This window comes from Protopterus annectens, chromosome 9.part0 (assembly GCF_019279795.1).
Source record: "Protopterus annectens isolate FY-2018-M chromosome 9.part0, PAN1.0, whole genome shotgun sequence".
Classification (NCBI taxonomy): Eukaryota; Metazoa; Chordata; order Ceratodontiformes; family Protopteridae; genus Protopterus; species Protopterus annectens.
Window position 1 is genome coordinate 1623145038 of NC_056743.1, and position 15206 is coordinate 1623160243.

Consider the following 15206-nt stretch of genomic DNA (forward strand, 5'->3'; position numbering starts at 1 on the left):
TTGTTAAGGGCCTGTGAACTCACCATTGTCAATCCTACCAGCCCCTGCAATTGTCACACACTTGAACAGTAGTGGCAGACACTGCAACACTAAAGTAGCTCTGGGGTGTTTGTGCTATGTATATAGCTCTATCATTTGTAAAACTAGGCAGGTAGAGGTTCTACTATCAGCAAGGTAGGTCATGAGTATGTGTGTGTGTGTGTGTGTGTGTGTGTGTGTGTGTGTGTGTGTGTGTGTGTGTGTGTGTGTGTGTGTGTGTGTGTGTGTATGTATGTATGTACATCACTTTGCAGCAGTCGACCTGTGTTACAGCCACCAGCATACCTCTCAACCCCTCACAGAAAGACATCAGGTTAAAGCCACATGGAAAATTGGGGCAAACACTAAACATTGAGCACAACCTTCGCATATTGCTGTGCCACTCATGTAAAGTAGATACTGGAACAGGTCATGCATTTGAATGCACTTTCCAAAGGGTATGTGTTGTTACATGGCAATATCCATCATCAATCTGAATGTTAGTCTGTCATGATTTTCCTACAGTTTGCCAGAAAATCACAATTTTATGACAGATGGAAATGTGCAGAGGTCACAGGTACAGCCACCATCTGTACCACCCTGCAGTTTACATTCCATGTTTGGCAAGATGCAACCTGTGACAACAACTGAAACAGTAAAGATGTCCCAAGAGTATAGGACAAAAAATGTCATACAGTTCTGTACTGATTGCACAGAGCAGTTATTGCACATCAGAAACACCTTAATGTTATGACAAATACTGTAAGTTAAGGTAATGTCACACAAAGAAGGTGTCATAGTAGCAAACCTGAGGAAGTCCTGTGTGTTGCACTTGCCACGGGCATGGTATGTCCTACCAACTGTCATGTTACTACAAGTCGTGTCCCACACACCACATTTGATAATGTCGCAAACACATTCTGTGTCACCTATGTGTGCGCAATATGTAGACATGTGAAGGCCCTGTGACTACCTGGTGCCCCCAATAACCCACCTGTATATAAGCATGAATGCTAATTGACACCACCCGCATACATAGGTACAGCCTAAAGCTGTGTGAACTGTGAGTATTTTGCAGTCTGCCATTGAGCCATAAACTGCTGCTAACACACTGCAATGGTCCATACAGTGGGTGTGGAATGCTGTCAAGTCCCCTAGCCTCAAGCTGAATGCAGACAACAGTGTCAGCATGCCATATGGCAAGGACATGTCCCCAGTATTTCCCACATCAGCACCAACCCCATAAACACACAGACTGTGATGACAGACCTGGGTACCCAGGATGGCAACATAGTTGCATTCAGGCAACAAGTATTGACAGTCATCAGAAATTGCTTGTATGTGGGTCACCACATAGGTAAAGGAAATGCATTCAGCCAAAAGGTGGACATTACCTCTGAATAGTTCTCAGTCAGTACAACAATACATTAGCAGCATGGCCAGTCTGCTATGCACCTATACAGATATTTTCAAAATCTGTAATGGCTATGTTAACACCCACAAAGGTCAACCGTGGCTCTCAACACCTGTTCCACGCAGGCAGCCTGTAATCAGTACTGGCCCACTGGTTACTGATCAGGTTGTCCACAGGTGTCTGTGGCATGCCAAGATGGCAATGTTGTGCTCAGCTGTTCAACAGCTGCCCCATGTACAAGAGTATGACTCCATGTGCATTACCATCATGAGAGGCCTGACTTGCATATAAGACAGCAAACACACATGCTGGAGAGTCAGGTTTGGCTACCAGAGTCTGCCCTGTGTCAGGAATACATTCCCAAAACATGTCAACCACAGTACCATGCATACCCTCATCAACTGCATCAAGGTTGAGTGGATGGGAAAGAAAAACATCTGTCTCTGGGGTTCAACCAGTGTCCAGCAAAGGCAGGGGCAACAGGTCCTGATGGGTGATTTTGTTGGGGATAAAGTAATAGCTAGGCTTGTGAGGGACCCAGGGCCAGTACTCTGGTAACCTCCTCTGTATCTATGGACCTATGGTTCTACAGAACACCCATGTGACATGTATGAAGGCTAGCTGGCTGTGTCAAGGGGTATGTATGCAAGATCACATTGTCTGCCCTCATTGTCCCTCACACACTTTTGCATGCATACACAACCAGTAAACATGTACATATACAGCCACATCTTGGTGATGAAAAGGTCACTGTGTTTCCACTCTGCCATACTCAGCTTCAGTAATGTCAGCAGCCCCAGAGGCTGTACACACACAGACAGCTGTAAATCAAACAGAATACAGCATGTGAGACAACAGTCAGTGAGCAGTGCTAACAGCAATAATGCATTGTGGCAGAAAGGTGCACACACTTCAATATGTACCCATGACAGTTGCCAGCAGACAGCACCTTACATAGCCTAACATTACTGCATTTTACTATATTCACCCTATGCATCAGACCAATATTAGCGTGTCCCTCCATTGATGGTATGGAAAACAGGGATGTGGCACAGGTATCATCACATGCACAGGGTTTGGTTGCCAGAGGCCTAGGCTAGGCCATACAGTTGACATTATGTGTATGCCTGGAGGTGTGGTGTTCAACTGGGCCATGGAGAGGAGCTGTGTGTGTCTGGTGGTGACCTGCTTGTGATAGTGATGTGTGAGTGTGTGAATGCACACAGTTAAGCCATATGGTTGCCCTACATGGGGGTATGTTGGACAGGGATGGACCGTACATGGCAGGATGTACAGTTCACCATCTCCAGCCATGGACATGGGAACTGGTTCTGCCAGGAGTGTCACTGGCATAACCAGGCACAAGGTCAGATGTGGTACTACTCCATGATGGTGACTGCTGTCTGCTGTATCCATGTCCCGGACAGGACCATGTGCCCATGGCATCCTACGTTGTGGTAAGGACAGCACCCTTCCTTCGGTAGTGCTGGTGGTATTGCCACCACAGGAGTGTGAATGTGGACAGCCATGTGGGCTCTCAGCTGATCTTGTTGCTGTCCTACATCCACATGTCTGACACCCTACTCCCACCACATGCTCAAGCAGAGACCAATGTCATGGAGGTTGTCATACATAGCAGGAAGTGTTGCATTCATGACCCTGAGCATCTGTCTGGTGTAGCGTTTAGAATGTGCCTGTGCCTCCATGAGAGACCAAAACATCCATCGGGTGACACCTGCTGTGACACCTCTGACAGGGGCTGGATGGGCAACAGTTCTGCTTTCGAGTACCCCTCTCAATCTGCCTGTGCTGGACCTCTGCAGTTTTCTGCCTATTGCTAGTGTCCACACTCATAGATGCCATAGTGGCCGTACTAGCCTGTTGTATGCCACTACCCTCTGAATCTCCAATATCTGTGGTTGCTGAGGACTGGGTATGTGTGGAGGGTCTATATTATATCACTGAATGCTTAAAAAAGTGAACAATGAATAACTGACCTCATGTAAGCGAAAACTTACAATCTCAATAGATCAGAACAGTGATTTTTTTTTTCCAAGGGAAACAAAAATTGCTGTTCCAAAAAGAAAAAGAAAAAAAATAGAAAGAATGTGCCCCCCACCCCCTAACTTAAATGTACCAACTCCGAGATCGCACTACAGTGCTGAAAACGGCAAAGTAACAGAAGCGGCCAAGCAAATTCTTTCCCTGGAAAATAATTTGCTTAAAAGCCACTTCGCTATTTTGCCTTTTCGTTGTTTTAAGTTCGACCAAGATGCATTCGATAGAATGCATCTTTGGTCATCTAATAGGATCCCTGTGTGGACATAGTGACCATGTGCGGGGACATTGTTGGTGGAAGTGGAATGTCAACCAATGGTACAGATTTAGCCCCCAACAACCCTACCTGTGCCCCACTATGACCACCATCATTATCAGAGACTGATAAGACACTGACATCAAGTTGTGAGGGGGAGATAACTCAACCCCCATGTTCACCTGTGAGGGGAAGACAACATACGTAAATTACTACCTGCACTATAATGTTTGCTGATACACACACACACACACACACACACACACACACACACACACATGTGAGGTGGCAGAAAGACATTATACAGGCCACACTTTCTGAATGATATGCACGACACACATTCAGACCACAAAAGATACCCTCTGGACATGCTCTCAACAACATGCAGTGCAGCTACGTACAGCTAATGTTGCTACTACTATACACCTGCAATATATGTGAAGAGCGGCAGTATGTGATGGACCTTCACCTAACACACAGTGAACCTGTATACACAATACTAATGTACCCCTGTATAGCACAGTAGCAGCAGCTATACAACAGCATGTGCCAATATGTTACAGCTCCTGCGAATAGGCTCTGGTGATGACCAATGTGATGTACCACAGTTAACCCCACCACATGTGAATATGCACATATTGTAATATAGCTAAGTGTAACAGTTGTGTGCATGGAAAAGTGTCTTCCCTCAACATGCCTACGAAATTGGTGAGCCACAAATAGACAGTTCCACACTCACCAGCTTCAGGTTGCTGTTCCCAAGTCACATCAGAAAGACATATGTAGTTGTGGATAAGAGGTATTGTTAGCACACATGTGGCATTAGTACAGTATAAAATGTGCAAAACACAAATACATGCGAGAGATGCAACTATACGGCCAAACTGGAGGCTGAGCTCTCTCAACATAGGACTGGCAAGACCAGACAGGAGGAGAAGGTAACCACACACAATACATACCCAGTCACACATGGTACCATCACAACTTCAAATCATACACATACTCACACAAAGACATACTCGGAGGATCTGATCAAAAATTTACCAAAACAGCAGAGGCCACCAAAGCAGACACCCAAACAACTACCACCTCACGACCCAACACATGCAACACATAGACCACACAGTCAGAGTGTCAAACAGTCACAGCCCTTAAGGCCAAACAAAATGCCAGACACACTTGTCATTGGTGATTCCATAGTCAGACACACTGACGTCCCCGGCCACCAGACTGAGTAAGGAGAAGGTCACAGTAAGCTGCCTGTCGGGCGCTAGAATCCGCCACATAACGCAAGCACTCAGGTCTCTCAACAGCAGGTACAAGTACGACTCAGTCATTGTCCACGCTGGTGTCAACGACCTGAGACGCACTCTCCTTGGACTACATGAAAGGGACCGAGGAGCTCTCTGATTATGTAGCCCAGGCAGGTATGACCCTGACCTTGTGCAGTATCCTACCTTCACCTAGAATGATGCCACAATACAGTGATAAGATGATCAGCTTTAATAATTGGCTTAAATTCTGGTGTCATTCAAAGGGGATCCAATGTCTGTCTGCCTGGGATGACATGCTGGACAAGCCACGCTGCTTCAAGCAGGGACGGCTTGCACCTGTCACCCTGGGCTTCCAGATATTGGCAAAGGCTCTTGCCACCCCATAGTGCCTTTTTAGGCAAGGCTCAAATTCTAAACCTACCACCCTAGAACACCAAAAAGGAAAAAACTAAGGGTAATGCTGCTCAATGCCAGAAGTCTCAATCTCAAGATGCATGCACTCGAGGCCCTTCTCAATATGGAGAACATCGATGTCTGTGCTGTGACAGAAACCTGGTTCAAGGCTCCTGAGAGCACCCCAGCACTAACAGGTTTCACCTCATATCATGCGTTCCGCCCCAAAATCCGGACAACACCAAGAAAGGAGGGGGTGTCCATATTCATAAAGGACACCCACACCTCAAGGTTGGTGGCAACGCAGATGCATCGGAGACCATCCAGGTGCAATTAACCATAGGCAAGACTGCTCTGCAATTTGTAGCATGTTACAGGCCACCCTCTCAAACTCAGGAACCTCACATGGCCTTCCTGAAAACATTGGAGGATAAATGTATCTCCAAACACCATCATACTAGGTGACTTCAACTACCCTAATATAGACTGGGAACACTACTCAAGCCCGAACACTCTAACCCAAAGATTCCTGGAGTTCATAAACTCAAATGCCATAGAACAACTAGTCACCATCCCCACAAGAGGTGAAAACATACTTGATCTCATCATCACGAACATGGGATCAAAATGTTCAACACCGGAAGTATACCCCTCACTGGTGAGATCAGATCATAAACTAATCTCGCTGGAGGTCCTCATCCCGCCCCCACCTGAAACAAAAAAAGACCACAGTGAAAAACTTCTCAAAAGCCGATTTCACACTTCTAAAAACTAGTGTGGTCTCCTTTAAGGCCCCTGAGCCAGTGGTAAACATTACTCAAAATGCTGAATCACTTACAAATGCCTTCTACCAGCACCTACAGGACTGCATGGATCAGGCAATCCCAAACAAAACTAAGACTCTCTGTACCAAAGACAAGCCCAGTCTGGTGGACCCCAGCCATAAACAAGCTCTACAACAAAAGGAGGAAGCTACTACAAGATAGAGCAAAATCCTTGAAAGGTAAGACACCTTTGATCATTATAAGTAAAAAACTAAGAGCTCTCATAAAATCATCAAAGGCAAATTTTGAGAGAAAAATCGCCAAGGACTCTAAAGACAATCATAAGGCCTTCTTTAGCTATGTTAGAAACCTAGGAGGAAACTCCCAGATATGCTCAGAATTAGTTCAAAATGATGTGAAAATTACTGAACCTACACACATTGCTAACATACTGGCTGACAGGTTCAGTGCAAACTCCCCCCCCCCCCAAAAGGAGAGATATCTATTCCAGAGGATTGTAGCCCCCAAACATTTCCAACGCCCAGGTGAGAACTGCCCTCACTAAGGCAAAAACACAGCATCCATGGGACCGGATGGTGTCCCCGGCTGTGTGCTTCATGAACTCAACGAGGAATTAAACCCACAGTTAGGACAGCTGTTTAATCTTAGCCTCACCTCAGGATACGTGCCCAAGGAGTGGCGCACGACTGTGGTCCCACTTCATAAGGGCGGTGCCTCCACAGACCCTGGAAATTACCGCCCATTAGCTTGACAAGCCTTATCTGCAAAGCCATGGAGAGGATCATAATGGAACTCATAAATAAAGACATAGGGAACTTGCAGACTTTGGATCCAACCCAGTTTGGCTTTGTCAAAGGCAGATCCTGCCTCTTAAACTTGGTTGACTTTTTGAGACAGTCACCAAGGCCATTGATGAGGAAAGGCAGTCCATACAGCCTACCTTGACCTGGCAAAGGCCTTCGACACAATACCCCACTCAGGTATGATCGAAAAACTCATCAGCTTGAATGTAAACCCATACATCACAAGATGGGTTGCAAACTGGCTAGCGACAGAACCCACAGGGTCAGAGTTGCTGGAGCCATGTCAGACTCAAAGCCTGTCACAAGTGGTGTCCCACAGGGCTCAGTCCTGGGTCCACTCTTGTTCGGCATCTACTTTTCTGAAGTACAAGCAAACACAGGAGGGTTATGGCTGACAAAGTTTGCAGATGACTGCAAACTGGGCGCCATAGTCGAAAACACATCTGACACAGATATCCTCCAGAAGGGCCTCACAGAAATGGATAACTGGTGCCAGAGCCATGGCCTGAAGTTAAACGCCAAAAATGCATAGTCATACCCTTCGAAAAACAAGGTTACCCCTAGCTACCATATAGGTGACAATCCACTGAGCACAGAAAAAGTCATCAGGGATCTGGGGACCCAAGTTGACAGTAGTCTTCGCTTGACACTCATGTTGCTAAAGTAGTTAGGAAAACCTTTATATCGCCCACCTGATCATGAAGGGATTCACATCTAGATCAAGGGAGGTCATCGTCCCCTGTACTCATCACTCATTAGACCTATGATTGAGTACAATGCCCCATTCGAATGTATCTGACCAGACACCTGATGCAGCTTGAAAGGCCCCAAAAGTTCCTCACCAAAAGGATAAAGTGTCTCAAAAATATGTCTTATGCTGCCCGACTGAAAGAACTCCAGCTTTATTCAGTCTCATACCGCTTGCTCAGAGGTGACATGTGCCTGACATATAAGGCCATGTCAAACCCAGATTTGATGAATATGCTTCACCTCAAAAATCTAGATCCCTCAGAACCACAAGGGCGGAGACTTAAACCTTGACACGGTTATAAATAGAATGTGCTGGAGGGACAGATTCATCACCCAGAGACTCCCTATGCTGTGGAACAAAATCCCGGTACATGTGAGGCAGAGCACCTCGCTGGCCTTGTTCAAGAGGAATCTTGACCAATGGATGGGAGATCGCAGATATACCCCAGGGATTACTTCAGTGTCACTGCTTGACAGAGGCACAGAAAAATGATAGGCATAGTTTTTATTCAAACTAAAGGGGTGGCGAAAGCCACATAACTATGGGCTAGGCTTATAAATGCCCTTGGGCAGATAGCCTAGTATGAACCTATGAACCTATGAACCTATGAACATGTACAGTACAGGCTGTAATACTATGCAAATTGCTGACATTCACAATAGGTGTGCACTTGTGTACATAACAAAACCCCACCCACAAATGCAATTTGACTTGACATATTCATCTAGTTATGCAAAGGCTGCCACTATGAATGCTACAGTATTGATGTAATGCCCACTGGGGCCTTATCTGCATGCTCCTTGGCTGTTGACTCTGTGCTACCCACCTCCATGACATATGTAGCAATGGTTTCCTGGGAGGTGGTGGCTGCACCAAGGTTTGGAAGGAACAACTCAGTGGCTGTGAGTGGTGCTTGAGTAGCAGACCCTCCACCTGTGCCAGCATGGACCCTGGCTAAAACTGCAGCCCTGTGCTGTGCATTGTGTACCAGGTCTGTGGCATGTTATTGGACCTGTTTGTAGTTCCTGTCCCGGTGTCCCACATTGCTGACTGTCACTACCAGTTCTGCCCACAGGGCAGTGCGTTTCTGCAGGTTTTGCCAGCTCCTTCCCAACATTACCCTGTGATCGAGTCTGAGGGCATTGATGATTGCCACAGTCTTGAAATCTGAGAAGGGTGGGTTGCATCTGTGGTACATCCCACCTGAAAAACATGAACAGGGGAACACATCACAGGACCGCATACATTGGCCACCATTATGTACAGACCCTGCACATCCACTTTTGCTAGCACTATCTACAGCTAACACCCACATCACATCCCTGCCATCTATCAGTACAGTATGTGTGTGAATATTGTCAACATACTGGCATTACAGCATACATTGTCCTTCTTATCCTGATGTTTCATATTTCACCCAATGAGGACGATTAATGTGCATAATCCTCCATTCATCATTCACATCACACAGCACATGCACCAGCTGAGGGCATCACAGAGGTTCCCCACCAGGGAAGACCAGGCCATCAAACATCTGCTATACACCTATAAGCTATAAGGCCAACCCTTTATGTGGTGTCATGCATACTCCTCAGGAGTGACCTCACTGTGGCATGCAAGCCAATCATGGACTCCACATTGCTGGGACTGCTGCACAAGTGCAAGTCCTACTCCACTATGATAACACACACACACCCTCAACCTGGTGAGAGACCTGGACTGGCCTTGTTGGCAGCTTACATGGAATGGGCATCCTGTCCACATCAGGCAGTGTAGCTACATAAACCTTTGCAGGTGTTTGGTCAGATGGATGGTTAACAGCACATACATCCTTGGGAAACCACCTGTGTGCCTGTTTGATGGCTACATCAGCTGCTGCCTGGATTACACATTGGCTGACATGTGGCCTAGATATATAGCTACTCATGGCCCACTGCCTAGTAACCCTGGGATGGTACCAGAACTACCATAAATGGCCTGACCCCTCTACTATTAACTGGGAAAACTACTTGAGTACAAACTCCCAGGCTCAGTGCTTCCTAGAATTTATCAACTCAAATGCCCTGGATCAGCTGGTAAACTCCCCTACCAGAGGCCACAACATATTGAACCTGGTCATCACCAACATGGGCGACAGGTGCTCCATACCGGAGGTCAACCCATCACTGCTTAGATCAGACCATAAACTAATCACCCTGGATGTCTACACCCCACCACCACCCCAACTAAGAAAACCACAGTGAAAAACTTTTCTAAAGCAAACCACCTTACTTAACGCAGAGGTGGTAAGTTTCACAGCCCCCACGCTAAAGGATAATACTGCCCAAGATACAGAATCCTTTACAATTGCACTCTATGAGCACCTACAAGGATGCATGGATCATGCCATCCCTAGCAAAACCATGACTCACTCTCCTAAGAGAAGGAAACCAGTCTGGTGGACCCCTGCCATGAACAGGTTATACAACAAAAGGGGGAAACTAGTTCAGAAAAAAAGCAAATCCCAAGAAGGAAAGACATCCCTGATCAGTATCAGTAAGAAACTAAGGTCCCTCATAAAATCATCCAAGGCTAACTTTGAAAGAAAAATAGCCAAGGATTCGAAAGATAACCACAAAGCCTTCTTTAGCTATGTCAAGAATCTAAGTGGCAACTCGCAGATATGCTCTGAGATAGTGCAAAATAGCACAAAATATACTGAACCTACTGATATTGCCTTCATAATTGCAGATAGATTCAATGCAAACATCACCTCCTTCTCACCTTCTAAAGGGTCCACAACAATACCAGAAAAGTGTAGTGTCCCGGAAATCACAAAAGCACAGGTGAAAACAGCCCTTTGAAAAGACAAAAACACAGCCTCAATGGGGCCAGATGGTGTCCCAGGCTGCGTCTTGCACGAACTACAGAACAAACTAACCCCCCACCTAAACACGCTGTTCAACCTCAGCCTCTCCACAGGCTACCTGCCCATAGAATGATGCACAGCAATGGTTATTTCGCTCCACAAAGGAGGGGCCACAATTGACCCTGGTAACTATCGCCCCATAAGCCTGACTAGCCTGGTCTGCAAGGCTATGAAGCGCACCATCATGGAACTCATTAACAAAGACATTGGGAACCTCCAAACACTTGACCCGACCCAGTTTGGCTTTGTTAAGGGCAGATCATGACTATTAAACCTGGCTGACTTCTTCTAGACAGTCACCAAGGCCATAGATGAGGGAAGGTAGTTCACGCAGCCTACCTTGATCTCGCCAAGGCGTTGAACACCATTACTCACTCAGGTATTATAGAAAAACTCACCAGCCTGAACATAAACCCCTACATCACAAGATGGGTTGCCAAATGGCTTACAGACAGAATGCACACGGCAAGAATAGCGGGCTCCAGGTTCAACTCTAAACCAGTCACAAGTGGTGTCCCGCAAGGCTTGGTTCTAGAACCCCTACTGTTCGGCATATATTTCTCAGAAGTACAGGCAAACACAGGAGGACTATGGCTAACCAAGTTCACCGATGACTGCAAACTGGGAGCCATAATTGACTTTCCAGCCGACATGGACATCCTTCAAAAAGGCCTTACTGAGACAGACAACTGGTGTCAAAGTCATGGCCTCAAGTTAAATGCCAAAAAATGCATAGTCATCCCATTTGGGAAAAACAAAACACCCACAAATTACCACATAGGTGGCAGCCCCCTTAATACAGAAGAGGTAATAAGAGATCTGGGGAACCAGGTAGATAGTAATCTCTCCTTTGACAATCGTATTGCCAAAATAGTTAGGAAATCCTTCTATGTGGCCCATCTAATTACTAAGGGGTTTGCATCTAGAAATAAAGAGGTTATAGTGCCCCTCTACCCATCACTCATCAGACCCATCATAGAGTACAATGTCCCATTTGGGATGTACCTCACAAGACACTTCCAACAGCTGGAAAGACTACAAAAGCACCTCACCAAGAGGATTACTGACCTCAAACATATGTCCTATGCAGCCCGACTGAAAAAACTCCGGCTGTACTCAGTGGCATATCGCTTACTCAGAGGTGATCTCTGCCTGACTTACGAAGCCATGTCCAACTCAGAATTGATGGACATGCTCCACCTAAAGAAATCCAAGTCACTGTGAGCCACGCACTCTAGTGAGATAACCCTCGCCACAACAATAAATAGAACATGCTGGAGGGATTGATTCCTGTCACAGAGACTCCCCATGCTTTGGAACAAAATTCCTAACTACATTAGGCAGAGCCCCTCACTAACACTCTTCAAGAGAAGCCTTAATGAGGGGATGGGTAACAGAAAATACACCCCTGGGATCACTTCATTGGCTTTGTTTGACGGAGGCTCAGTTAATTAATCAATGGGCCGGCGAAAACCAACAAACTCTGGCAAGGCTTATAAATGCCCTCGGGCAGATAGCCTAGTACCTACCTATGAACTTATGAACCTATGACAGACTGTGTTATGTGTCCACACACATCACTGCCATTGTCTGCCGGGTGTCCCCTGTAGGGAACGTTACATTACCATGTCATCCAATCTACATCTGACAAGTAAGAGAATGTTACTACAGGTACATGTGGACATTCCAAGAACATCTGAGGTACACAATAACACAGAGTAGTGCATATGTGATGCAGAGTAACCTCTTCATAGGTGTCTGACATCTGCAGTACCCAGATGTATGCAAAATGGGTACATGTGCCTGATAGATGTAGACTCCACTGCCAGACAAATGTGTATTCCTGCACACCAAGTGGACAATCTATAATGGTTGTCTGCAGAGTTTAGAGAGTGTGTCTGTGACATACCAGACCCCCATGGATACAGTAAGGGCACATGAATATCTGGTAATGTATCCATTCCCTTATGTTGCATGCTCTGTATGTATGCACTGCTGCTGAGCCAGAGCCAGCGCCCCCCCCCCCCCTTACTAGTACCTATAACCTGCTGTCCTCCTGCAGGGGCTCACAAGGTATGCTAGCCATAGGTGTCAGGCAATCAGATACAGGTATGAGGTACACACTGACCTAGCCAGAATATGTCAGGAATGGTCAGGGAGACCTGGACAATCTGTGAAATAATCCTGTATGACATTGGCAGACTGAGTCCGTCTCAAGGATAGTACATGATGTGATGTGCCAGCTGTTTCCACCAGTGTGTACTGTCAGTGTGATGCCTCTGCACTGGCCCAGTAATCAAGGAGCCTCAATCCTCACTACTATGACCACCAGCGAGGGACGTACACAATGGGAGGATGACAAATACACACATAGTAAGGTACAATTACCCTTCAGAGCACACATAGATCACAGTCAATCTGGGGCTTGTTTCTCCCTCTCTCTCCAGATCCCCAGTAAGACTCACCACTGGTATAGATATATGATTAACATCTCAGCAGAGCGCCCAAGCCAAAACATCAACCAATCTCTCTGTCTGATCAGTGCTTTCTGTCCCTGCCCAAGTAGCTGACACACACACACTTTGAGATTTGATTTATGAATCACACACACACACACACACACACACACACACACACACACACACACACACACACACACACACACACACACACACACACACTCCTGGGAAAGGCTGGCACAGGTTTACCAGCTACGGCCCCTTTTGCCTACACTAAAAGGTAGTTCCAACTGCCACAATCCAGCTCTTTATAAGATCAGCTACTGTAAGGCCCTTACCAAAGGGTGACGAATCCTACTGTGTGATGTGCCTATTAGCCAAATGGTAAGTGTGACCAGGACTGAACCTATTGGACTGGGCTATACAGTATAACTGAATACACATGCAAGTACTGTAAGAGCTTACTTAGTTCTCTACAAACCAGACACAATTACAAGGTTTATCTGTATTTAATAACTACTAAAGGGACAAGACAATAGTCGATCAATACAGTAACTACAGAATTCAGACTCACAGGGAATAATTTCAGACAACATTGCAGGACAGTCTGAAATAATTACAGCAAACAGTATTTATTTATTTATTTATTTGACGTTTGTTTTCCAGGATAGTCTACTGGGCCACAAGAGCCCATTTTCAATTGAGTCATGGGAAGAAAAGCTCCAGAAAAATACAAATACATAATACAGAAAGTACAAATCTATAGTATACATTTCAGTTAAACATTTCAGTGTTAGAAAAGAACAGATCATAAACATTGCAGTGTAAGTAAAGAACAAATCAAAGAAATGTTGAATTACAAAAATTGCATAGATTAAGTAAGTAGAAAAAGAAAATAAAAAGTTTTTTCAGATCATAAACATTGCAGTGTAAGTAAAGAACAAATCAAAGAAATGTTGAATTACAAAAATTGCATAGATTAAGTAAGTAGAAAAAGAAAATAAAAAGTTTTTTTTTTTCTGAAGTACATCAGGTACATTTAGTCGTTAGTCATATACATCACTACTGATGGAGAACTATAGAAGGCAGTGGTAGGTAAGTGGGTAAGAAAATTTGACAAGAAAGTGTAGTTAGAATTAGGTAGGATGGGAGCATGAGCATTTCCATCGTGAAGTAATGTGTGAGTGCAGTGAGGTTTTAAACCAGGAGAGACTGCTAGTAGTGCAGATAGGAGAAGGGAGAGTGTTTCAAAGGTGAGCTAGAGAGAAGGATATCAGGTGATTCCCAGCTGGACATGTGGGTTTTTGTAGTTTAATAAGGTTTTGGGAAATGGATCTCAGGAGTCGGTCTGGTTTGTGCATTTCAAAGGTGTTTGCTAGTGAGGGGCAGAGAGATGGGTTATGAATGAGTTTATGTGCTTGGATGAGTTGGGTATACATTAGTAAGTTAGGTAACTCTAGCCAACTTAATTGGTGTAGGGAATTGCAGTGGTGGGAAGAGGCTCCATGACCTGCAGATACTTGGATATTTTGTTGTAACAAGATGACAGTTTTGTTTTGAGGGAAAATTGTAGGTTGGTGAGGATAGTTGCACCATATAAAATATAAGGGATAAGGTATGTATTGGCTAGTGTAATCCTGATGGAGGGAGAGATAAAGTGACTATGACAGTAAAGCATACCAATTTTTTTATGAGTCTTTTTGATATTTACATGTAGATGCTTGTCAAATAATTGATCATCGGTGGTTATTCCTATTAATTTTGCTTAAGAGACCACTTCTAAGGGAGTATTATTTTTGTTGGTGATTATGAAGGATTGTTTATCTATGGAAGAGGTTTTGGAGGCATTGAATAGCATGTTTTGTTTTGGTTGCATTAAGGGCCAGATGGTTGTCTAGCATCCACTGCTTAGAAGAAGAGAATGCGGCTTGTGTAAGATTATTAAGAGTTGTAATGGAAGGTCAGGAACAAAGGATAGTGGAATCATCTGCATATTGAACGAGGCTGGAGTTTAAGATGTCTTGGTAAAAATTGTTTATAAATATGTTAAATAGTAGGGGGCCTAGAATGGAACCTTGGGGGACACC